Below are 25,889 nucleotides of genomic sequence, written 5' to 3'. Positions count from 1 at the left end.
TGGTTTTATGTCTTTAATAATCTACAGAAGTGTCTGAAACATGGAGTGATGTTTTAGCACATCACGCCCAGTTGAAAAAACAATCTCTGTATAATTGAATGTTGTCTTTGAAATGCAGCGGTGCGCATAGTCTCGAGCTGTGCAGCAGTAGTACTTTTTGTTCTGAGGGGCGGGAGGGGAGGGCGGTGTAGGTGTCCTAAAATTGATTTCTACATACTCAGGAACCTGCTAAGTGCACAGTCCATCTCAGTCTACTGTGGTTGATTCGATGGACCTGGAGTCAGATGTCACTTTACAGCCCCTCTGTGAGCACACATTCACACAGTACAGACCTCCTAACACTACACTGCCATTTCAGCAGAGGTTTTCCATTTCACCATGTTTTCTTACAGTTTCCAATGACAGGATAGGATGGAGACTGGGGAGTTATATTTTAGTAGGTGAATGCTTCAGGTTAATATTTAAATATTATGCAAGAACTAATGTACACACATACACTATGTCGAATATATGTTAGTGGGATAACACATTAATTAAGTTTTTTATTAGCTGCATGTAGCAATGTCTACTACTATAAAACTATTGTTATTATTATTATTACTTTTATTATTCAGACATCCTGTTGGCTTTTTAATTTGTGGGTTCCTGAATCGCACATGTATTATGTATTATGTTCTTGTAGTCACATAAAGAGTCAGCTACGAGCAGCAAGCACATGGAGTGCAAAGATATCCAACATAGGGTTGCAGCTGTAATCCTGGTTATCTGAAAACTTTTCCCTGGAAACAGTAGAAAAAAGCCTTATTTCAAAGTCGCCGATTGGCTTCTGTGTGCAATCATTCACTTAGCATGCCCACTGTTTCAGTCTAAGTACACCAACACAAGAACAACACCCTCTTTGCCTGGCCGAATATGGCCTGTAACGCAACCCCTACAATCTGAGGGGACTGATTCTTTTTTCAGATAACCAAGGTTGCATCCATCTTTAAATTTCAAAACAGTTCCCCTAGAGCGTGTTGGGAGGATACCCACTTCATGGCGATAAGATGACTGATCCGCAGAAAATTCCCAAGAGACACAATGGAACACCACAACCACAGACCCTTGACAAGTGTCATGACATAAAGAGCAGGGAGAAAAACTCAATCTTCTCTAACAAATTTGTGACACCATACAGGCAGCTGTAATGGATGGAAGAAAGTTCAAAACGTCTAGCCTGTAGCAGAGCAGATATAATTGGCTCTAGCAATATAATGCAAATTCTAGAGATGATAGAATGGAGCAGAACTCAGACATCCAGTTAACAAGGAGAGCAGGGACTTACCCAACTCTGACAGGCAGTGTTAAAGACAGAGCAATATTCTGTACATCCAGCCTGTAGAAACACTACTTTTACCTAGGCACTATATACACACAGTACTGTGCAAAAGTTTTAGGCAGGTGTGAAAAAATGCTATAAAGTAAGAATGCTTTCAAAAATAGACATGTTAATAGATTATATTTATCAATTAACTAAATGCAAAGTGAGTGAACAGAAGACAAATCTACATCAAATCAATATTTGGTGTGACCACCCTTTGCCTTTAAAACAGCATCAATTTATCTAGGTACACTTGTGCCCCATTTCCACTGGCGGACGTGTCCGGACCCTTCTGGCCCCGGACGCTTAAACGGGTGTTTCCACAAGGTTTTGTGGCCGGTTAACTATTTGCTGTCAGACGTGGCCGTAAGCATCCGTCACCCACTGAGGAAACACTTCTCTTTCAGAAATGGAGATGTGCGCTTGACTTGTAGACAGACAGGGAAGAGATCAGATACATTATGTCAGATGATATAATCTCAAGTGCTGTGTGGGATCACAAATGAATTACAGTTTTATTAGCAGCATGGAGTGAAATCCACATACAGAAACAATTACTGCTTACAGTTAATATACGAGTGTATTAAAAACTTGGATTTCACAGGACCCCGGTGCAGTGCCCTGACTAGTTAAAAATAAACTGAAGGATAATAATCGGATCGGTAGCAGCCAATTTGATTAATATTTTATTAACAACTGTACAGTGTTTCAGGCTGTGTTTTGTGAATGGTGTGCAGTCTGTTGTATAACAGCCCCGCAGAGACAATCAGTATGAAGGCAGTTACAAATCTGTAGTAAGAGTAATAAGTTAAGGGAGTCAAGTTAAAAATACATCTACTAGCACATATCTTGATGATTACAATAATAACAATAACAATAATAATGAATAGCAAATATTTATTTTATTGTTGCACATGGAAGCGTTTTCTTACGGTAACGTAATGCTTGTCTGAATATAATGTTGTCTCTACACGTTTAGCTCTTCCTAACATCTCTTTACAGAAATGTGTATTTATTACGCTGTTTACAACCATGTAAAGCAGAAAGAATAAAACAGACACAAATGTCCTATCCACATCAGGCTGTGTTGCTCATAGTGTTGTTTTTGGTCTTTGTTTTTAAAGCGAAACACAAACCAAACCCACAATCACTCTGCTCCTCCCACAACAGGGACAGGGACTTGCTACAATGGCCTGGTTTTACAAGAAATCTCTGGGATGTGTCCGGCACGGCACGGCATGACACGGACGCTTAAGCCAGTGGAACCGAGGCATTGCACACAGTTTGTGAAGGAACTCGGCAGGTAGGTTGGCCCAAACATCTTGGAGAACTCACCACAGTTCTTCTGTGGATTTTGGCAGCCTCAGCTGCTTCTTTCTCTTTCATTTAATCCCAGACAGACTCGATGATGTTGAGATCAGGGCTCTGTGGGGGCCATACCGTCACTTCCAGGACTCTTCTTTAGGCTGAATATAGTTATTAATGACCTTCGTTGTATGTATGGGGTCGTTGCCATGCTGCAGAATAAATTTGGTGGATAAGTATCTGCCTGTATTTCTCAGCATTGAGGAGACCATTAATTCTGACCAAATCCCCAACTCCATTTGCAGAAATGCAGCACCAAACTTGCAAGGAAACTCCACCATGCTTCACTGTTGCCTGCAGACACTCATTCGTGTACCGCTCTCCAGCCCTTCGGCGAACAAACTGCCTTCTGCTACAGCTAGATATTTCACATTTTGACTCATCAGTTCAGAGCACCTGCTGCCATTTTTCTGCAACCCAGTTCCTGTGTTTTCATGCATAGTTGAGTCAGTTGGCCTTGTTGCCACGTCGGAGGTATGGCTTATTGGTCGCAAGTCTTCCATGAAGGCCACATCTGACCAGACTTCTCTGGACAGTAGATGGGTGTACCAGGGTCCCACTGTTTTCTGCCAATTCTGAGCTGATAGCACTGCTGGACATTTTCCGGTTGCATGATGTGTCTTTCATCTGCTGCAGTAAGTTTCCTTGGCCGACCACTACGTCTACAGTCCTCAACATTACCCGTTTTTTTGTGCTTCTTCAAAAGAGCTTGGACAGCACATTTAGAAACCCCTGTCTGCCTTGCAATTTCTGCCTGAGAGACTTTGCTGATGCAGTATACAGTGCATCCAGAAAGTATTCACATTTTTCCTTTCTCCACATTTTGTTATGTTACAGCCTTATTCCAAAATTGATTAAATTCATTATTTTCCTCAAAATTCAACAAACAATACCCCATAATGACAACGTGAAAGAAGTTTGTTTGAAATCTTTGCAAATTTATTAAAACTAAAAACAAAAAAAGCTCATAAGAATTCACAGCCTTTGTTCAATACTTTGTTGAAGCACCTTTGGCACCAATTACAGCCTCAAGTCTTTTTGAGTATGATGCTACAAGCTTGGCACACCTATTTTTGGGCAGTTTCTCCCATTCTTCTTTGCAGGGCCTCTCAGGCTCCATCAGGTTGGATGGGGAGCATCGGTGCACAGCCATTTTCAGATCTCTTCATTGATGTTCAATCGGGTTCAAGTCTGGGCTCTGGCTGGGCCACTCAAGGACATTCACAGAGTTGTCCTGTAGCCACTCCTTTGTTATCTTGGCTGTGTGCTAGGGCTGTGCGATATGACGATATATATCGTATGACGATAGAAAAACGTTTCATATTATGCTATATCGTGGTGTCGCAAATTGCAATCTTTATGGCAGTATTTTTCGTCATTAGGACGCTTTGCGTTCTTCCCGGTTCTTCCAACACGTGTCGGATCCGGCATGAAATGAGCATCAGAAACACAGACATGAGGAGAGTGAACTGACACAATAACCAACACAACCAAGAGATACTTTAATGCGCAAGCGCACACGTTCCGCCCCGCTCTCATCGCCGGGCTAAACTGGATCTGCAAACACCCCCCACCCCCGCTAATTTAGATTGATATCATTTTTATAAAATTAATAAATGTTTGTTTGCATTTTAATGAATTGGAAAGCAATGCAAACACATGCAAAAAGTATATTTTTATTTTTATTAAGATGGTGAAGTGGTTCAACAGTTGTATTATTATTATTATTATTATTATTATTATTATTATTATTATTTTGTACTAACAACGTGTTGTACTTGTAAGTAGAATCGAGACGCGACAATCAGAAAGAAATGTCTCTGTCTAGCAGATGTTAATGCACCACTATAAACCCGGTGGTAAATCTACCTGAATCTGTACCATTTTACAGCGCATGTGTTGCGTGATTACTATTACTTGTGTTATTGTTGTTATGTGACAGTAAATCATAATGTGTATATGTATATTTGTGCTCTGAGGAAGATAAGTCGAAACGCGTAAGCATAATGATGTTCACTTTTTCTTGAATAAATAATTTTTGAGAAATCGGTAAATATGGACTTTTTAGACGGGAGCTGCTGTCCTTCCTTGACCGGATAATTGTTCTATATAAAATCCCTGGGATAAGGCACCCCGCATTTAAGATTTATTAAAACTATTGTAACGCCAGCTATTTTTAAACTTATGTATATATATATATATATATATATATATATATATATATATATATATATATATGTGTGTGTGATTGTATATATATATATACACTCACCTAAAGGATTATTAGGAACACCATACTAATACTGTGTTTGACCCCCTTTCGCCTTCAGAACTGCCTTAATTCTACGTGGCATTGATTCAACAAGGTGCTGAAAGCATTCTTTAGAAATGTTGGCCCATATTGATAGGATAGCATCTTGCAGTTGATGGAGATTTGTGGGATGCACATCCAGGGCACGAAGCTCCCGTTCCACCACATCCCAAAGATGCTCTATTGGGTTGAGATCTGGTGACTGTGGGGGCCAGTTTAGTACAGTGAACTCATTGTCATGTTCAAGAAACCAATTTGAAATTATTCGACCTTTGTGACATGGTGCATTATCCTGCTGGAAGTAGCCATCAGAGGATGGGTACATGGTGGTCATAAAGGGATGGACATGGTCAGAAACAATGCTCAGGTAGGCCGTGGCATTTAAACCATGCCCAATTGGCACTAAGGGGCCTAAAGTGTGCCAAGAAAACATCCCCCACACCATTACACCACCACCACCAGCCTGCACAGTGGTAACAAGGCATGATGGATCCATGGTCTCATTCTGTTTACGCCAAATTCTGACTCTACCATCTGAATGTCTCAACAGAAATCGAGACTCATCAGACCAGGCAACATTTTTCCAGTCTTCAACTGTCCAATTTTGGTGAGCTTGTGCAAATTGTAGCCTCTTTTTCCTATTTGTAGTGGAGATGAGTGGTACCCGGTGGGGTCTTCTGCTGTTGTAGCCCATCCGCCTCAAGGTTGTACGTGTTGTGGCTTCACAAATGCTTTACTGCATACCTCGGTTGTAACGAGTGGTTATTTCAGTCAAAGTTGCTCTTCTATCAGCTTGAATCAGTCGGCCCATTCTCCTCTGACCTCTAGCATCAACAAGGCATTTTCGCCCACAGGACTGCCGCATACTGGATGTTTTTCCCTTTTCACACCATTCTTTGTAAACCCTAGAAATGGTTGTGCGTGAAAATCCCAGTAACTGAGCAGATTGTGAAATACTCAGACCGGCCCGTCTGGCACCAACAATCATGCCATGCTCAAAATTGCTTAAATCACCTTTCTTTCCCATTCAGACATTCAGTTTGGAGTTCAGGAGATTGTCTTGACGAGGACCACACCCCTAAATGCATTGAAGCAACTGCCATGTGATTGGTTGGTTAGATAATTGCATTAATGAGAAATTGAACAGGTGTTCCTAATAATCCTTTAGGTGAGTGTATATATCCCATAACAACATAACACACATAATAGTAATCACACAACACTTGCCCTGTAATGTGTTGCATTCTGCATATATTTACCATGACAGCCTGCATGTAGTATTTGTTAGTTTTGTTTATTGGAGGATTAACGAAATACTTGTAGTTTGAATGTCTTTGGTCTTATTTTGTGGCTTGATTGGATAAAAACAAGAAATAGAGATATATATCGTGTATCGCCCAAACTTCTAAAAATATTGAGAAGTTATTTTTAAGTCATATCGCCCAGCCCTACTGTGTGCTTAGGGTCATTGTCCACTCTGGACCTCAGTCGCCCCCGTCTGAGGTCCAGAGTGCTCTGGAGCAGGTTTTCATCAAGGATTTCTCTGTACATTGCTGCATTCATCTTTCCCTCGATCCTGACTAGTCTCCCAGTTCCTGCCGCTGAAAAACATCCCCACAGCATGACGCTGCCACCACCATGCTTCAGTGTAGGGATGGTATTGGCCAGGTGATGAGCGGTGCCTGGTTTCCTCCAGACATGAGTTCAATCTTTGTTTCATCAGACCAGAGAATTTTGTTACTCATGGTCTGATAGTCCTTCAGGTGCCTTATGGAAAACTCCAGGCGGGCGGTCATGTGCCTTTTACCGAGGAGTGACTTCCGTCTGGCCACTCTACCATACAGGCCTGATTGGTGGAGTGCTGCAGAGATGGTTGTTCTTCTGGAAGGTTCTCCTCTCTCCACAGAGACACGCTGGAGCTCTTTCAGAGTGACCATCAGGTTCTTGGTCATCTCCCTGTCTAAGTCCCTTCTCCCCTGATCGCTCAGTTTGGCCAGGCGGCCAGCTCTAGGAAGAGTCCTGGTGGTTCCAAACTTCTTCCATTTACAGATGATGGAGGCCACTGTGCTCACTGGGACCTTCAATGCTGCAGAATTTTTTCTGTACCCTTCCCCAGATCTGTGCCTGGATACAATCCTGTCTCGGAGGTCTACAGACAATTCTTTGGACTTCATGGCTTGGTTTGTGCTCTGACGTGCACTGTTAACTGTGGGACCTTATATAGACAGGTGTGTGCCTTTCCAAATCATGTCCAATCAACTGAATTTACCACAGGTGGACTCCAATCAAGTTGTAGAAACATCTCAAGGATGATCAGTGGAAACAGGATGCACCTGAGCTCAATTTTGAGTGTCATGGCAAAGGCTGTGAATACTTATGTACATGTGCTTTTTTTTTTTTTTTAATACATTTGCAAAGTTTTAAAACAAGTGAAGTGAAGTGCTGTGAATACTTTCCGGATGCACTGTATATATATATATATATATATATATATATGTGTGTGTGTGTGTGTGTGTGCGTGTGCGTACGTGTGTGTGTGTGTATATATTTTATATATTAATTGTGTATTGCTGGGTATGATCATAACTGCATGCATACATATATGTTGTACAGTGTTCACATGTATTATCAGCTACTTACAATGGCATCGCTGTCAGCAGCGGTAGCCACATCACTTCTCAATTTAACATCCGTGGAAGTTATGTCAACTTCGGTAATGAAGGATAGTAGTAGTAGTAGTAGTAGTAGTAGTAGTAGTAGTAGTAGTAGTAGCACAGTGTCATATAATTCCTATTATTTAGTAATATAAGAATTGTTTAAACAAAACAGAAAAAAAAAATCTAAATTCTAAGAATGTATTCTAAATGAGTTGTGATTTTACTTCCAACACTTTATACATGTTTTCAACTTTTTCCTTTCCCAGGGAGTCCATTTAGTAAAGTTGTGAACATAATATTATATATGTATATTATGTTTATATAACGTAAACCCATAATAACCTCAAAATAAGAAATAGTGAAGTTATAGCTTAGAATTTAACGGAGACTTGTGACAAGGTGACAGGCTGTGGTCTGTTCATTGTATATTCTTTCACAGTAGTTCTTTGCTGTTTGCTGTTGTCAAGGAGATTACACTTACTATTGTGCTATTTCATTTGATCAGGCAGGGAACATTTTTCTTTTTCATTAATAGTTCTCGCTTCAGACCTCTAGATTGGGGTCAAACAGTACGGCAAAGCAAGGATGCCCAATATGCAATCCTTTAGTCCTATCTATGTGGCCCAAGTGTCTCTCTGAAAGAAAGCAGTATAGCCACGGAGTGTTATACTGTACTCAGTTTATCAAATCATGAATAAACAACTGGGTTAAGAAGAATTTGATTATGGATGAGGTCTGCTTAAAAGAGAGTTTGAATAATCTGCTAATACGTGTTCAAATGGTATGTTGTGAAAGTAGTATAAATATGATGTACAGTATTATCAGTTACTGCAAACATTTAAATTGCAGAAAAACTTCTTGACATTCTTCAACAATTTGTTAGTCTCTAATGACATAGTAATGTATCCTGCTAAAGTATTCCTCAAGGACGTGTACCTTACAATCCTCTGGTGCCTTGGGAACTGTAGAGCCAAATGTTATGTAAATATGCATAAGCATACAAAAGGCTAGGACTACTTGATTTAAAATGAGGATAAAATTATTCTTTGGTATTATATACGAACGTGAATCATTATTATTATTATTATTATTATTATTATTATTATTATTATTATTATTATTATTATTATAAATAATGCTGCTTGACTACACTAGTTTATAATATTAGCTAAATATTTGTAGGTAGAGTGATATAAATGTTTTGCGTTATAATAAGCTTATAATAATCAAATTGTAAAATTGAGAGATAAATAACAATAATAATTTAAATACTAATACAGCTAGTGTTTGTTAGTGGATATGTAAGGATTTCCATAAATATAAACTCCTTATTCACTCAATCATTTAATTTCAGCTTTGTCAGATGCACTCCTTCCATCAGTGTAGCATGAGCTCTCTAGATGCAAATGCATAGCATCTGCTAGGCTGTCACTCGGGCTTGTAGTCAGACAGACAGATAGACAGATGGTCTGAGGGGGTTTGGCAACTAGCTTAAAGCAGAAAAAATAAGAATTCATGTTTAAATATTGTAAATAAATATTGAATGGTCTTAAGTGATGTTTAGATAAATTTCATAGATTTTAAGAGCTTCATAATGTTTTATAAAGGTCTTTCTTAGGTGACCTTCATAATCAGCATTGCAATATTATTTACACTATATAAAAACATGCATACTATTGATTACTGTATAATGAAACATATAATATTTTGCAACTGATTCTACTTCAGAGGTTAGCCATTTTTTTTAATATCCAGAAAAGCTGGTATTTTTTGTACACACATAGACATCCAAAACACTGTATCTTCAGACAGTGAGCATATGGAGCTGGCACTTACGTATTCTGAAACACTCCGCAGTGCATTCCCATGCAGTGAGTAAACACCCCATTTGCTTCATGAACAGTAGGAGAAGGAAGGATTTAATATTGTTGTTGTGTGGTTTAAAAACCTGTTTTGATTAATTCCTTTTAAAACAAATGTAATTTAACAAAAAAGAAAACCAAAAACTATTGAACGTGAAATAATTTTGGTTATACTGTGTCTCAGCATTGTGTCAAGAATGTAAATAAATATGGCACTAATTTGAACGTAAACACAAGGGTAGCAGGTTGTCTTGCAGTGTCTGCTGTTTTACAGCTGGGCCTTCTAGTGTAATCGGCACCATGACTTAATGTTTCTTGGACACACAAGCAAACAGAAGTTGATACAGATGGAGGTCGGGGGTTTAATTGGTGTTTAGTCAGGCAGTACAGCAGTGTGGTGTGATTATACTGTTAGAGCAAGCTATTTTCTTGTGCTGTTGTATATATATATATCTAGTATCTCTGTGGCTTTTCTTCTTGATAAATAACTTCATTACATTTTATGAAGTCATATAAATAATTGAAAGAATCGGTTTCATACAAATGTTTATCCATAAAAAAAACACTAAATTAGTATCTTAATATTTTCAAGTGTGATATACTGTACATATATCTTATTTATTACATAATTCTTGTTTCTTTGCATCTGACTATATTATTATATTGAATCATTGTTAACAAGCAGCAATAACATGATTTTCATTTTGTACTAGGGTAAGTATATTGACCAGAAATAAATTACACCAAGGAAAGACTGTCCATGAGATGTTCTTTTGCTTAAGCAGTTCTATTTAAACTGAGCATTATTTTACATGTCTGTAACACCTGTGATGTTGCAACATAGAGTTCTGTATGTAATATATATATATACACTCACCTAAAGGATTATTAGGAACACCTGTTCAATTTCTCATTAATGCAATTATCTAACCAACCAATCACATGGCAGTTGCTTCAATGCATTTAGGGGTGTGGTCCTGGTCAAGACAATCTCCTGAACTCCAAACTGAATGTCTGAATGGGAAAGAAAGGTGATTTAAGCTATTTTGAGCGTGGCATGGTTGTTGGTGCCAGACGGGCCGGTCTGAGTATTTCACAATCTGCTCAGTTACTGGGATTTTCACACACAACCATTTCTAGGGTTTACAAAGAATGGTGTGAAAAGGGAAAAACATCCAGTATGCGGCAGTCCTGTGGGCGAAAATGCCTTGTTGATGCTAGAGGTCAGAGGAGAATGGGCCGACTGATTCAAGCTGATAGAAGAGCAACTTTGACTGAAATAACCACTCGTTACAACCGAGGTATGCAGCAAAGCATTTGTGAAGCCACAACACGTACAACCTTGAGGCGGATGGGCTACAACAGCAGAAGACCCCACCGGGTACCACTCATCTCCACTACAAATAGGAAAAAGAGGCTACAATTTGCACAAGCTCACCAAAATTGGACAGTTGAAGACTGGAAAAATGTTGCCTGGTCTGATGAGTCTCGATTTCTGTTGAGACATTCAGATGGTAGAGTCAGAATTTGGCGTAAACAGAATGAGAACATGGATCCATCATGCCTTGTTACCACTGTGCAGGCTGGTGGTGGTGGTGTAATGGTGTGGGGGATGTTTTCTTGGCACACTTTAGGCCCCTTAGTGCCAATTGGGCATCATTTAAATGCCACGGCCTACCTGAGCATTGTTTCTGACCATGTCCATCCCTTTATGACCACCATGTACCCATCCTCTGATGGCTACTTCCAGCAGAATAATGCACCATGTCACAAAGGTCGAATCATTTCAAATTGGTTTCTTGAACATGACAATGAGTTCACTGTACTAAACTGGCCCCCACAGTCACCAGATCTCAACCCAATAGAGCATCTTTGGGATGTGGTGGAACGGGAGCTTCGTGCCCTGGATGTGCATCCCACAAATCTCCATCAACTGCAAGATGCTATCCTATCAATATGGGCCAACATTTCTAAAGAATGCTTTCAGCACCTTGTTGAATCAATGCCACGTAGAATTAAGGCAGTTCTGAAGGCGAAAGGGGGTCAAACACAGTATTAGTATGGTGTTCCTAATAATCCTTTAGGTGAGTGTATATATATATATATATATATATATATATATACAGTGAGGGAAAAAAGTATTTGATCCCCTGCTGATTTTGTACGTTTGCCCACTGACAAAGAAATGATCAGTCTATAATTTTAATGGTAGGTGTATTTTAACAGTGAGAGACAGAATAACAACAAAAAAATCCAGAAAAACGCATTTCAAAAAAGTTATACATTAATTTGCATGTTAATGAGGGAAATAAGTATTTGACCCCTTCGACTTAGTACTTGGTGGCAAAACCCTTGTTGGCAATCACAGAGGTCAGACGTTTCTTGTAGTTGGCCACCAGGTTTGCACACATCTCAAGAGGGATTTTGTCCCACTCCTCTTTGCAGATCCTCTCAAAGTCATTAAGGTTGTGAGGCTGACTTTTGGCAACTCGAACCTTCAGCTCCCTCCACAGATTTTCTATGGGATTAAGGTCTGGAGACTGGCTAGGCCACTCCAGGACCTTAATGTGCATCTTCTTGAGCCACTCCTTTGTTGCCTTGGCTGTGTGTTTTGGGTCATTGTCATGCTGGAATACCCATCCACGACCCATTTTCAATGCCCTGGCTGAGGGAAGGAGGTTCTCACCCAAGATTTGACGGTACATGGCCCTGTCCATCGTCCTATTGATGCGGTGCAGTTGTCCTGTCCCCTTAGCAGAAAAACACCCCCAAAGCATAATGTTTTCACCTCCATGTTTGACGGTGGGGATGGTGTTCTTGGGGTAATTCCTCCTCCTCCAAACATGGCGAGTTGAGTTGATGCCAAAGAGCTCGAATTTGGTCTCATCTGACCACAACACTTTCACCCAGTTCTCCTCTGAATCATTCAGATGTTCATTGACAAACTTCAGACAGGCCTGTGCATGTGCTTTCTTGAGCAGGGGGACCTTGCGGGCGCTGCAAGATTTCAGTCCTTCACGGCGTAGTGTGTTACCAATTGTTTTCTTGGTGACTATGGTCCCAGCTGCGTGGGATCATTAACAAGATCCTCCCGTGTAGTTCTGGGCTGATTCCTCACCGTTCTCATGATCATTGAAACTCCACGAGGTGAGATCTTGCATGGAGCCCCAGACCGAGGGAGACTGACAGTTATTTTGTGTTTCTTCCATTTGCGAATAATCGCACCAACTGTTGTCACCTTCTCACCAAGCTGCTTGGCGATGGTCTTGTAGCCCATTCCAGCCTTGTGTAGGTCTACAATCTTGTCCCTGACATCCTTGGACAGCTCTTTGGTCTTGGCCATGGTGGAGAATTTGGAATCTGATTGATTGATTGCTTCTGTGGACAGGTGTCTTTTATACAGGTAACGAGCTGAGATTAGGAGCACTCCCTTTAAGAGAGTGCTCCTAATCTCAGCTCGTTACCTGTATAAAAGACACCTGGGAGGCAGAAATCTTGCTGGTTGATAAGGGATCAAATACTTATTTCCCTCATTTACATGCAAATCAATTTATAACTTTTTTGAAATGCGTTTTTCTGGATTTTTTTGTTGTTATTCTGTCTCTCACTGTTACAATACACCTACCATTAAAATTATAGACTGATCATTTCTTTGTCAGTGGGCAAACGTACAAAATCAGCAGGGGATCAAATACTTTTTTCCCTCACTGTATATATATAATTTATTTCTATCCTTTTAGTTTGGAATTGTTAATTAGTTTGCCTCAATGCTATAGCATGGGGGAGATGAAGACAACATACATGTTTACCCTGTCACACTACAACACAAAGAATAGAGCTGAGGCATTTCAAGGAAGAATAATTCTCAATGATAATATATCATCCATTTGGAGTCAAATGTCATGAAATTGCCCAGATTTTAAACCAGTAATCTCTGGCCTGCAGGTACACATTTTAATTAGTGCAGGGTCTTTGCCTGAATTTAAGGAGGGTTCTGAGATATAACTTGGCATGTACTATTTGCCTTCACCCAAGGGACTAGGGAATAATCAAGATGATTCAAATAAATGCAATTGAATTAATCACAAAAATTAAATCTAATATTAAATATTGGTTACATCTTTTAAACATCAACTGAGAAGTCAGTGTAGTGGAAAAGTCCACTGATTTTGTAACCATGGCTGAAGTAAATGTTTTTTCCAATTCAAACAATTGACAATGGGGGGCTTTAAGGAAGTCTTGGTGTAGGACATTAATTAACCAATTACTTTTTTTATTAACACATTTGATTACTGGGACCATAACAAATGACTGCCAGTACATTAAAGTTTATGTTATACATGGAAAACCGGGCTGTTGAATATTTCCAGAATTTATTAAAAATACAAATGTATTATTTGCAAACATCAAACATGCAGACAGTAGCATTTCATTATGTGGGTAGATAAAGAGGAAAATAACACAATCATGGTGAACTTTGAAGTATCATAAAATAGAAGGTTTTTAGGTGCATTTTTGACTTACGCATTGGTCACACCATGCAAGGAAACATAAGGGGAATCACAAAAACACTGTCATATCTGTCTTCTATTGTATTTCCAGGGGCATTCTATAGCTGACCATACAGTGAGGGAAAAAAGTATTTGATCCCCTGCTGATTTTGTATGTTTGCCCACTGACAAGGAAATGATCAGTCTATAATTTTAATGGTAGGTGTATTTTAACAGTGAGAGACAGAATAACAACAAAAAAAGTTATACATTGATTTGCATGTTAATGAGTGAAATAAGTATTTGACCCCTTCGACTTAGTACTTGGTGGCAAAACCCTTGTTGGCAATCACAGAGGTCAGACGTTTCTTGTAGTTGGCCACCAGGTTAGCATACATCTCAGGAGGGATTTTGTCCCACTCCTCTTTGCAGATCCTCTCCAAGTCATTAAGGTTTCGATGCTGAAGTTTGGCAACTCGAACCTTCAGCTCCCTCCACAGATTTTCTATGGGATTAAGGTCTGGAGACTGACTAGGCCACTCCAGGACCTTAATGTGCTTCTTCTTGATCCACTCCTTTGTTGCCTTGGCTGTGTGTTTTGGGTCATTGTCATGCTGGAATACCCATCCACGACCCATTTTCAATGCCCTGGCTGAGGGAAGGAGGTTCTCACCCAAGATTTGACGGTACATGGCCCCGTCCATCGTCCCTTTGATGCGGTGCAGTTGTCCTGTCCCCTTAGCAGAAAAACACCCCCAAAGCATAATGTTTCCACCTCCATGTTTGACGATGGGGATGGTGTTCTTGGGGTCATTCCTCCTCCTCCAAACACGGCGAGTTGAGTTGATGCCAAAGAGCTCGATTTTGGTCTCATCTGACCACAACACTTTCACCCAGTTCTCCTCTGAATCATTCAGATGTTCATTGGCAAACTTCAGACGGGCCTGTACATGTGCTTTCTTGAGCAGGGGGACCTTGCGGGCGCTGCAGGATTTCAGTCCTTCACGGCGTAGTGTGTTACCAATTGTTTTTTTTGTGACTATGGTCCCAGCTGCCTTGAGATCATAAACAAGATCCTCCCGTGTAGTTCTGGGCTGATTCCTCACCGTTCTCATTATCATTGAAACTCCACGAGGTGAGATCTTGCATGGAGCCCCAGACCGAGGGAGACTGACAGTTATTTTGTGTTTCTTCCATTTGCGAATAATCACACCAACTGTTGTCACCTTCTCACCAAGCTGCTTGGCGATGGTCTTGTAGCCCATTCCAGCCTTGTGTAGGTCTACAATCTTGTCCCTGACATCCTTGGACAGCTCTTTGGTCTTGGCCATGGTGGAGAGTTTGGAATCTGATTGATTGATTGCTTTTGTGGACAGGTGTCTTTTATACAGGTAACTCCCTTTAAGAGAGTGCTCCTAATCTCAACTCGTTACCTGTATAAAAGACACCTGGGAGCCAGAAATCTTGCTGATTGATAGGGGATCAAATACGTATTTCCCTCATTAACATGCAAATCAATGTATAACTTTTTTGAAATGCGTTTTTCTGGATTGTTTTGTTGTTATTCTGTCTCTCACTGTTAAAATACACCTACCATTAAAATTATAGACTGATCATTTCTTTGTCAGTGGGCAAACGTACAAAATCAGCAGGGGATCAAATACTTTTTTCCCTCACTGTACATGTATTAAACTTGAGTTCAGGTGATACAGCCACTCTCAACACCCTTATTATGCCCCCTAATTTGTCAGTCTCCCATAGTAATTGCTGCGTGTGTTTGGGGTTCAAGAAAGAAGAGGGGGCAGCGTATGAAATCATAAATTAGAAAAACAACAGGTTGTTAACAGTTTCCCCCACAATATCCAACCCTAAAAATGAAATCCTGCCTTTACAACACACCTCACACAAAATCTCAGCACACCCACCAATTGAAGACCCTATACCTGATGGAGTTTTTCCTTAGGGTAGATGCCTGAGGACCTCGAGGAAAAAAAAGCTGAAGTCATTCTACATATTTTTAATTCACTGTTTTCCAAACATCAAGGACCTAGCAACATAGCAACCTAAAATAACCAATGTTAGAATACATTATATAGATTCAAATATGCTGTCCATTCCAATATAGTACCTAAAGCACCTTTTTATAATCTAGGGAGTGAAGTGGATACCTTGACCTCTAATACATTGCGCTGTTATTCTTAAAGACATTTTGGTGACCACATGTGTGCTAGCCCAAATGGCTAGCATAGTCTAAAACATTGAAAACAGATATATCTAGTTCCACAGGAAGGATAGCCTAAGCTATAAAGGCACTTTCTAGGGATAGTAGTGGGATGGGGTAGCAGAGAGGAGAAACTTATGTACTGAAGAATTGAAGCATGAATAAATTAAAGCATTAAGCAATGTGTTGTGCACAAAATACATTAATTAGTTTATGGAATGTAATTAAGTACTTTTGCATTTCTGCTTTAAAATACCCCATCTCCTGTTCTTTTCTTTAATTTCCCTACTTAAACAACATAATGTTGACAATTAAGTTCAGGAAGAGGGTTAGAGAGGGAAAGTGAGCTGCATGGGACACTTTATTTCAGTAGCTACAGTCTCAATTATTGAGACTCATGGTTCGACATGGGACTGCCCGACTGCCCGACGACTCAGATTGGGACCGCTCCAGTACATTTATTTTTACCCATACATTACCACTGCTTATAACCCTGCATAACCTGTTGGGCAACCAGATTTAAACAATTATGTCAGATCCTGGAGACTAAGCATGATGGTGCAGTCTCATTAGTCCTGTTTCAATTGCCAGGCACTAGCAGTCCCAGCCCTTATTGTCTGCCTTATTTCTTTCCTTTCTCCTAGTTCCCCTCTTCCCCTGAGCCTCTCTGCTTCTCTTTTTCTTGTTGTCCTCTTCTCTCATTTAATGACTAAAGTCTAAGAAGAATCACTCAATTCATTAAAAAATAATTTGAATGTGTCTCAAAGAGATTATACACCAATAATATGAATAATAATATCTTATTTTAATATTCCAAACAAGAAAGTAACTTTACACAATTATAGTGGAACAACATATATGATTAAACAATTTACATTCTGGGGAAAACAGACAAGAAACACTATGATTATTTATCATTCCTAAGATTTAATTGAATTGTAAGCATCACATCTTTCTGTTTTATTACCATTACTTTATGTAATAATCCTGTACTCCGCAAAGATGAAATAAACAATTAACCATGACAATACGCCAGAAAAAGAAATATCTCTATTAGAGACCAAAATCTACACTCACCTAAAGGATTATTAGGAACACCTGTTCAATTTCTCATTAATGCAATTATCTAACCAACCAATCACATGGCAGTTGCTTCAATGCATTTAGGGATGTGGTCATGGTCAAGACAATCTCCTGAACTCCAAACTGAATGTCTGAATGGGAAAGAAAGGTGATTTAAGCAATTTTGAGCATGGCATGATTGTTGGTGCCAGACGGGCCGGTCTGAGTATTTCACAATCTGCTCAGTTACTGGGATTTTCATGCACAACCATTTCTAGGGTTTACAAAGAATGGTGTGAAAAGGGAAAAACATCCAGTATGCGGCAGTCCTGTGGGCGAAAATGCCTTGTTGATGCTAGAGGTCAGAGGAGAATGGGCCGACTGATTCAAGCTTATAGAAGAGCAACTTTGACTGAAATAACCACTCGTTACAACCGAGGTATGCAGCAAAGCATTTGTGAAGCCACAACACGTACAACCTTGAGGCGGATGGGCTACAACAGCAGAAGACCCCACCGGGTACCACTCATCTCCACTACAAATAGGAAAAAGAGGATACAATTTGCACAAGCTCACCAAAATTGGACAGTTGAAGACTGGAAAAATGTTGCCTGGTCTGATGAGTCTCGATTTCTGTTGAGACATTCAGATGGTAGAGTCAGAATTTGGCGTAAACAGAATGAGACCATGCATCCATCATGCCTTGTTACCACTGTGCAGGCTGGTGGTGGTGGTGTAATGGTGTGGGGGATGTTTTCTTGGCACACTTTAGGCCCCTTAGTGCCAATTGGGCATCATTTAAATGCCACGGCCTACCTGAGCATTGTTTCTGACCATGTCCATCCCTTTATGACCACCATGTACCCATCCTCTGATGGCTACTTCCAGCAGGATAATGCACCATGTCACAAAGGTCGAATCATTTCAAATTGGTTTCTTGAACATGACAATGAGTTCACTGTACTAAACTGGCCCCCACAGTCACCAGATCTCAACCCAATAGAGCATCTTTGGGATGTGGTGGAACGGGAGCTTCGTGCCCTGGATGTGCATCCCACAAATCTCCATCAACTGCAAGATGCTATCCTATCAATATGGGCCAACATTTCTAAAGAATGCTTTCAGCACCTTGTTGAATCAATGCCACGTAGAATTAAGGCAGTTCTGAAGGCGAAAGGGGGTCAAACACAGTATTAGTATGGTGTTCCTAATAATCCTTTAGGTGAGTGTATATTCATTACATCAAATTACCGTTCAGTTTTACAAAGTCATGCATTTCGTATTTCCCTTTTAATATGACCTTTAAGCAATAATAGAAACCATCTTGTGTAAGAGATGATCTTTACATTGAGAAAAAGCAGATCTATCTTAAAATAAATGTGTTCATGTCTACATTTTTTTAATTAATCTGCAAGTTTTTCTTTTTTACCTACTAAAGTAACAGATATTAATCTTTACATGGTCTTCAGTAGGTGACAGGTAACAAACATGTTTGACCACAGGGCTGTTGAATGTGTCTAAAAGTACAAGTGGTTTGCAGTCACACCACAGTGACATATTCAGTGCACTAAATGCATTTATATTTCATTTTAAAATAGAGATTTGCACTTGTAGGGAAAATATGTTTATTAGTTATGTTTTAAAACACAGTCATAGATAAACCAAAATAACATTTTACTCAACTTTGATTCAAGAATACAGATATTACATGTACAGACACCAAAGTGTTCCAGAGCTCCAGAGACCAGTGGTTATTCATATTCAATTTCTGCTAGTATCAGAATGGGTCTTATATATTAATTTTAAAACATCACACACCTGAACGAACACATCTTTAACAGATTTACTTATACTCCACTTACATATCTCACAATCACATGATATCTAAACTATTTATAGAAAATGTAACTTCAGGTACTTACATCTCTGTACCTCGTGTGGTTGATGCTGCCAGATAAACAATATTTACTGTAGGTCTTTGGTGTGGTAACAGAGTGACTTTACATGCTGCAAGGCCAGATGTTAAAGATTATGAGTAGAGGCAGAAACATGGCAGCAATAAAACAAACAGGCTTCTGCATAAAGTAATTAGAAACAAAAACTATTACTATCATGAGGAATAGAATGCAGGTTCGAAATGGAATATTATCATTGAGGTAACAAATTATTAAGAAGATTTATTTTTGTGATTTCAAAACCATCTGTAATGTGTAAACCATGTGTAAATACCATCTGAAGTAAAATATCAACATGGTGGGCTTTGCTATTTTGCCTAACTCATTTTAAATTAATAGTACAGCTTTTTGTGATGATCCCGTGCCCTGCTTTCTTACATTTGTTTTGTAGGGTACACACAGGACACCCAAGTCATAAATGAAAGGGCTGTATTTTTTCTCCCTTCTGTAGTAATGCCATTAAAACAGCAGTAAAGTGTAAGAAGCAGAAAGCTGTAGATACAACTGTGCCTGTGACAGTGCTGGGTCTTTATAACCTCTTGGGTATTTGACAGTGTTTTGTCAAATGATGGCTAATTTCACTTGGCCACATGTACGAAACACCATCTGGACAGATAATTAAAAGGCGTTAGACTCAGGAGGTCAGTAGGTGCCTTGATTTAAAAAAGGAGCATAAAAATATACAGTTAGAAGGAGTTAGCCATGTACAGTGCATCCAGAAAGTATTCACAGCGCTTCAGTTTCTGCACATTTTGTTAAGTTACAGCCTTATTCCAAAATGGATTAAATTAATTATTTTCCTCAAAATTCTACAAACAATACCACATAATGACAACGTGAAAGAAGTTTGTTTGAAATCTTTGCAAATTTATTAAAAATAAAAAATGAAAAAAAGCTCATGTACATAAGTATTCACAGTCTTTGCTCAATACTTTGTTGAAGCACCTTTGGCACCAGTTACAGCCTCAAGTCTTTTGTATGATGTATGATGCTACAAGCTTGGCACACCTATTTTTGTGCAGTTTCTCCCATTCTTCTTTGCAGGACCTCTCAAGCTTCATCAGGTTGGATGGGGAGCGTCGGTGCACAGCCATTTTCAGATCTCTCCAGAGATGGTCAATCGGGTTCAAGTCTGGGCTCTGGCTGGGCCACTCAAGGACATTCACAGAGTTGTCCTGTAGCCACTCCTTTGTTATCTTGGCTGTGTGCTTAGGGTCATTGTCCTGTTGGAAGATGAACCTTCACCCCAGTCTGAGGTTCAGAGCACTCTGGAGCAGGTTTTCATCAAGGATGTCCCTGTACATTGCTGCATTCATCTTTCCCTCGATCCTGACTAGTCTCCCAGTTCCTGCCGCTGAAAAACATCCCCACAGCATGATGCTGCCACCACCATGCTTCACTGTAGGGATGGTATTGGCCAGGTGATGAGCGGTGCCTGGTTTCCTCCAGACAAGACGCTTGCCATTCAGGCCAAAGAGTTCAAATTTTGTTTCTCATGGTCTGAGAGTCCTTCAGGTGCCTTTTGGCAAACTCCAGGCAGGCTGTCATGTGCCTTTTACTTTTACTTTTTCTGTCTGGCCACTCTACCATACAGCCCTGATTGGTGGAGTGCTGCAGAGATGGTTGTTCTTCTGGAAGGTTCTCCTCTCTCCACAGAGACATGCTGGAGCTCTGTCAGACCATCAGGTTCTTGGTCACCTCCCTGACTAAGGCCCTTCTCCCCCGATCGCTCAGTTTGGCCGGGTGGCCAGCTCTAGGAAGAGTCCTGGTGGTTCCAAACTTCTTCCATTTACGGATGAAGGCCACTGTGTTCATTGGGACCTTCAATGCTGCAGACATTTTTCTGTACCCTTCCCCAGATCTGTGCCTCAATACAATCCTGTCTCGGAGGTCTACAGACAATTCCTTGGACTTCATGGCTTGGTTTGTGCTCTGACATGCACTGTTAACTGTGGGACCTTATATAGACAGGTGTGTGCCTTTCTAAATCATGTCCAATCAACTGAATTTACCACAGGTGGACTCCAATCAAGTTGTAGAAACATCTCAAGGATGATCAGTGGAAACAGGATGCACCTGAGCTCAATTTTGAGTGTCATGGCAAAGGCTGTGAATGCTTATGTACATGTGCTTTTTTATTTTTGTATTTTTAATACATTTGCAAAGATTTCAAACTAACTTCTTTCACATTGTCATTATGGGGTATTGTTTGTAGAATTTTGAGGAAAATAATGAATTTAATCCATTTTGGAATAAGGCTGTAACATAACAAAATGTGGAAAAACTGAAGCACTGTGAATACTTTCCAGATGCACTGTATGAAAATGAACAATGTATTGACATAGTGGGAGTTTAAACATGTCAGACATTGTCTACATTAGTTGTTACTTGTTTTCCTTCATAGCCTTGTCCATGGAAGTTTGTTGGCCACTGCCCCCAAAATGTAGAGACTAATGTTTTTGTTAATGTTCGCATGAAATAATGCCAGCAGACAGGTGGTAACTGAGACCTTCTTTTCACCAAAGAAGCCCCGCTGCACGGTTGAGACTAAGGAGATGGGAGAACAAATGAATCACATCTGAGGGAGTGGTATATGGGGAGCTTTATATGCAGACTTAATGACATAGTAGTGGGTGGATTTCCTCAATGCAGGATATGTTTCCAACTCAGTTGAGTTTAGTTTGTGGGGTTTTTAATTCTGTTGTAAAAGTCCTGTTTTTTCCACATTTAATTTCTTTCTTTGAAGCAAGTTTTTGAATAAATTCTGAGCCTACACTACCAACAAACTAATGTATTATGAACACTTAATGTACCTGTTAGTTTCTAATGTGGACTCTAACATCAGATTTTTAAAACACTGTATTTTTAAGTTGACTGTGTTAGTGGTATTTATGTTACAATAAGGGGTGCACCTCTGTCTAATCTATTTGGTATTTAACATCTGTTGTCCTGTGAGTTTAACTACATTTATTTGCCTTTCCTCAATAATGCTAAGTAAGTTTCTGTAATTGAATATAAAACTCAGAATCCTGGGCTTGTATGTTTAGTTTCCCTGTGTGATTGAATGCACATTCCCAGGAAAAAGTCTGATTAAACTATTAAACCATGTACATGTTTGTAAGTAGTTTTATATTAAAAATAAACAGTTTGAAATAAATAAATAAACCATTCATGAACACTAGCTTTCAAATGAAATTTGATTTAAGAAACTGACAAGCGCAATATCTTAGTCACGAGAACATGAAAAGAAGAAGGGATAAAATATACATAGTCCACGTTTGACCAGAAACCCTAGGGAATATTTTGTATCCTGTTTATAGATACTTACAGTTTTTCATGTGTTAGATTAAAATATGAGGGAACTAATTGGTCAGTTGAAAGACAGAGCAGAGATATGCTTTTCCTGTTGTGTTTGTGCTTTGTGTCGGCCCCCCCAATGTCCTAGTTTTGAAAGGTCACGTTGTTTGTGAGAACATTCCAGAGAGTAGCCTAAATGATTTGTATTATTAAATTTTCTACTAAAAAATGTTCTACTAATGTGCACTACATAACTAAATGTGGTCGCGGACAACTTTGAGCAATTGTAATAATTAAGTAGATATGATCAGTTTGTTTTGTGTGTGTGAATGTGTATGTCTTTAGATTGACCATAATTCCATTGACTGACTTAAATATAAGTAACCAAATTCAGTAACAAAATCTCAATTTGATGCAATTTGAGGATTATTATTAGTTTCTGACATTATAACATATATTTCCTTTTAGATTTATCTGCAGGATACAGCATATTTTTGTCCATGAAATTCTTAACCAGATTCATTCAAACTTCCATGGAAGGTGCACAGAAAGTGGCAGTGTTAGCAAAGTGGCTATCCATCTGTCACAGCAACATTTAGCCTCAGAAAGGACAATAGATAGTTTTTAACGTCGCTATGACAAATGATAGGTCTGTCCTTTAGAAAATGTAGACTATAACAAATTAGTTTTTCTTTTTAAATATTATAATTTCCAAACAAGGTTACTAACGGTGAGTGCTTGGACATCTGTTTCAGTAACATGAAACCTTCAGGATTGTAAATATCGGTAGTATGTATTCAATTAAATCATTTAGCAATGAAACTCACATGTAGTGAATTTATACTCAGTTATGGACATCGACAATATGTTACCCTCTTTTTGTCCCAGAGTGGATTTTTTCACGTCGGCAGTGGCAAAAGTTAGGCCTACAAGTTTTTTTATGGGGGAATTTAATGTTTTGGAGAGACCAGGAATGAGCAAATAATATGTTTTTAAATGTTATCATATTTTTGCTAAAGCAATCTATTCTGTACAATATTGCTCTCTGTATTAAGTGTCAACTTTTCCCATGTAGATTGATAGGCTCACAGATGTATCAGTTATATAAGAGCATACAGGATTCTATGACCTAGTATTAAGATATTTCACCACAGTAATGTGGTCATTTTCAATGGTTTGTATCATGGTTAATCAAACCTTGTTATGCTTTCTTACACTTTACTGTGGTTGTACCATAGTATAAAATAGTGAAACATTTATAAGGGAAGACCTGTGCAAAGAAGTTTTATTCAACAGCAAGGCCTTCAAAACAGTTTCATACACAATATTAAAATATTCTAAGAACATTTAATTGGCTGGGCTTTTCAGTTCTGAGGATTTTACAAATTTCATGGAAAATCATCCATAAGACCTTTAAGGAAAATCGCCAAACATGAGTGGCAGAGCAGATGACCTTTTGAGAGTAATAGTCCTATTACAGCATTTTGATAGCTCTCTATCTTGCACTCTGCCAGAAAAGTGACTGTTGCTGGCAGAGGAGGATGTGATAAATCATGGCCCTGGAGGTTTGGCAAAGCAACTGAGCTATAGCATGAGACTTGCACCATCTCAGAGAGAGTCTGCCAGCTTTAGGGAAATGTCTACAGTCTTCCTTCCTACTGTCAAAAGATGAATATGCTCTGAGTGTGGAAGATACCAGGGCAATATGTGAAGTACAGGCTATGACAGCCAGCCTCTCGAATTTTCTATGTCAAGCAGATTTGTTTTTTCGAGATGAAGGAAGTGTTACCATTTAAATCCTCCCCAATAATTAGAACTGAAGCACTATGTTATCATTTACAGCTTTTGGGATTTAAATATTTTATGTGAAACAAGGAGAGATGTAAAAGGTGAAAATTGACCAGTTAATAGCTGACAATACCTTTTTAATAGAAAGTCCCAGTACAAGACTATGTGGTAGAATGTAATTGTCTGATTTTAGAAATGAAATGCATTCAGCTGATGTGTCTGTTCAGATAAATACTTCAAAGAATATTAATTGGAACAGCTGGGCTCATGACAACCTTAATGCAGCCTTTCTTTTACTCCACTTTTGACAGACAGATAAACAGTAGGCATTTAGATAGAAAAAAAAAACAAATTTGTACATGTAAAATGGCAAATAATTTAGGGAGAATGGTATGAAGAAAACCAAAAACATCCAAGTCACAACAATTATGTCCATTATGGTGTATATAAAAAATGTACTCTAGAATGCAGCATTTTATTTGGAGTTTGAGACCATATTATAGTTTTTTGTTATATTCTATCCTTTTTACAAAGTGCTGTGTTGGGGTGATTTTGGGTGATATAAACACAGATAAAGAATGCAAACTTGTAATTATTATTATTATTATTATTATTATTATTAATTACTAATTATTATTGTTATTAGGGGAAGATGTTAATGCTAAAGCACCACAGAATCACCTGAGTTCCCTTGAAGACAAAACCATTGCTCTTGTAGCTGTAGTCTTTTGGTTGTCTGGTAAGTGATGAAATGTCACATCCTGAAACAGTGAAAGACTCCTTTGGGGTACAGACAACAACCATGTTTTGGTGAGGTTAAACTTTTGTGTGTTAAAGGTTGTTCAAACACACAGCTGAGAATAATCAGCTCACAGATCCAACACGCTATAAAGGAATTGCTCCCGCACTTGTATGATGCAAAGTACCTAGCGGGAAATGCAGGGAGGGTATTTGGAGCATGTTGAGAGAACAAGAGAAGGAGTACTGAAGAGTACAACTTGACGATGGTAACGAAATTTGCTTCTGACTACAACTGTGATTTGTCTTTTTGTACAGTTTATGCTTAGTCTTAGTTACATGTGTAGAGATGGACCTCTTTCCACGTTTAGGTGGACTCAAAGAAGAGTTGGATTTATTTTAAGTTTATGTTAGTCTTGTCTTCATTTTTGATCACAATAACCCACAAAATACCTATCACATACGTTGTGTGTTTCCTAAACCCTGCCTTCAGAGCCCGGACACTGGGTATATCCTCCCACGGTGTCACAAAATGAACAAGATTGTTGAAGTCTTCTAATAAAGACATTTAATCATCATTTTAGTTAAACTGAATTTGTAATGATTGATGCCATTTACTTAACTGTATTTTTGCACTTTGTTTTGCACTTATGTTGTAAGTCGCCCTGGATAAGGGTGTCTGCCAAGAAATACAAATAATAATAATAATAATAATAATAATAATAATAATAATAATAATAATAATTAGATGGTAGTATAAATAATATTAGCTGACTCAATTGG

The 25,889-nt window shown here is 39.0% G+C and overlaps 1 protein-coding gene across 3 annotated transcripts in view; it reads left to right on the top strand.

Moving 5' to 3' along the window:
- Positions 1–25,889, top strand: part of arhgap24 (Rho GTPase activating protein 24) — a 173,693-nt gene that overhangs the window by 6,652 nt on the left and 141,152 nt on the right. The window contains exon 2 of one of the 3 annotated variants that reach the window (XM_066710763.1): positions 2,531–2,663. The exons of the other annotated variants lie outside the window; for them this stretch is intronic. The gene's annotated coding sequence lies outside the window, so the exon portion shown is untranslated. The remainder of the gene's footprint in view (positions 1–2,530; positions 2,664–25,889) is intronic. 3 annotated transcript variants of the gene reach the window in all.

Source organism: Amia ocellicauda, chromosome 8 (genome assembly GCF_036373705.1).
Source record: "Amia ocellicauda isolate fAmiCal2 chromosome 8, fAmiCal2.hap1, whole genome shotgun sequence".
NCBI lineage: Eukaryota > Metazoa > Chordata > Actinopteri > Amiiformes > Amiidae > Amia > Amia ocellicauda.
Note: the sequence above shows the minus strand (reverse complement) of the source record. Positions and strands in the feature narration are given on the sequence as shown.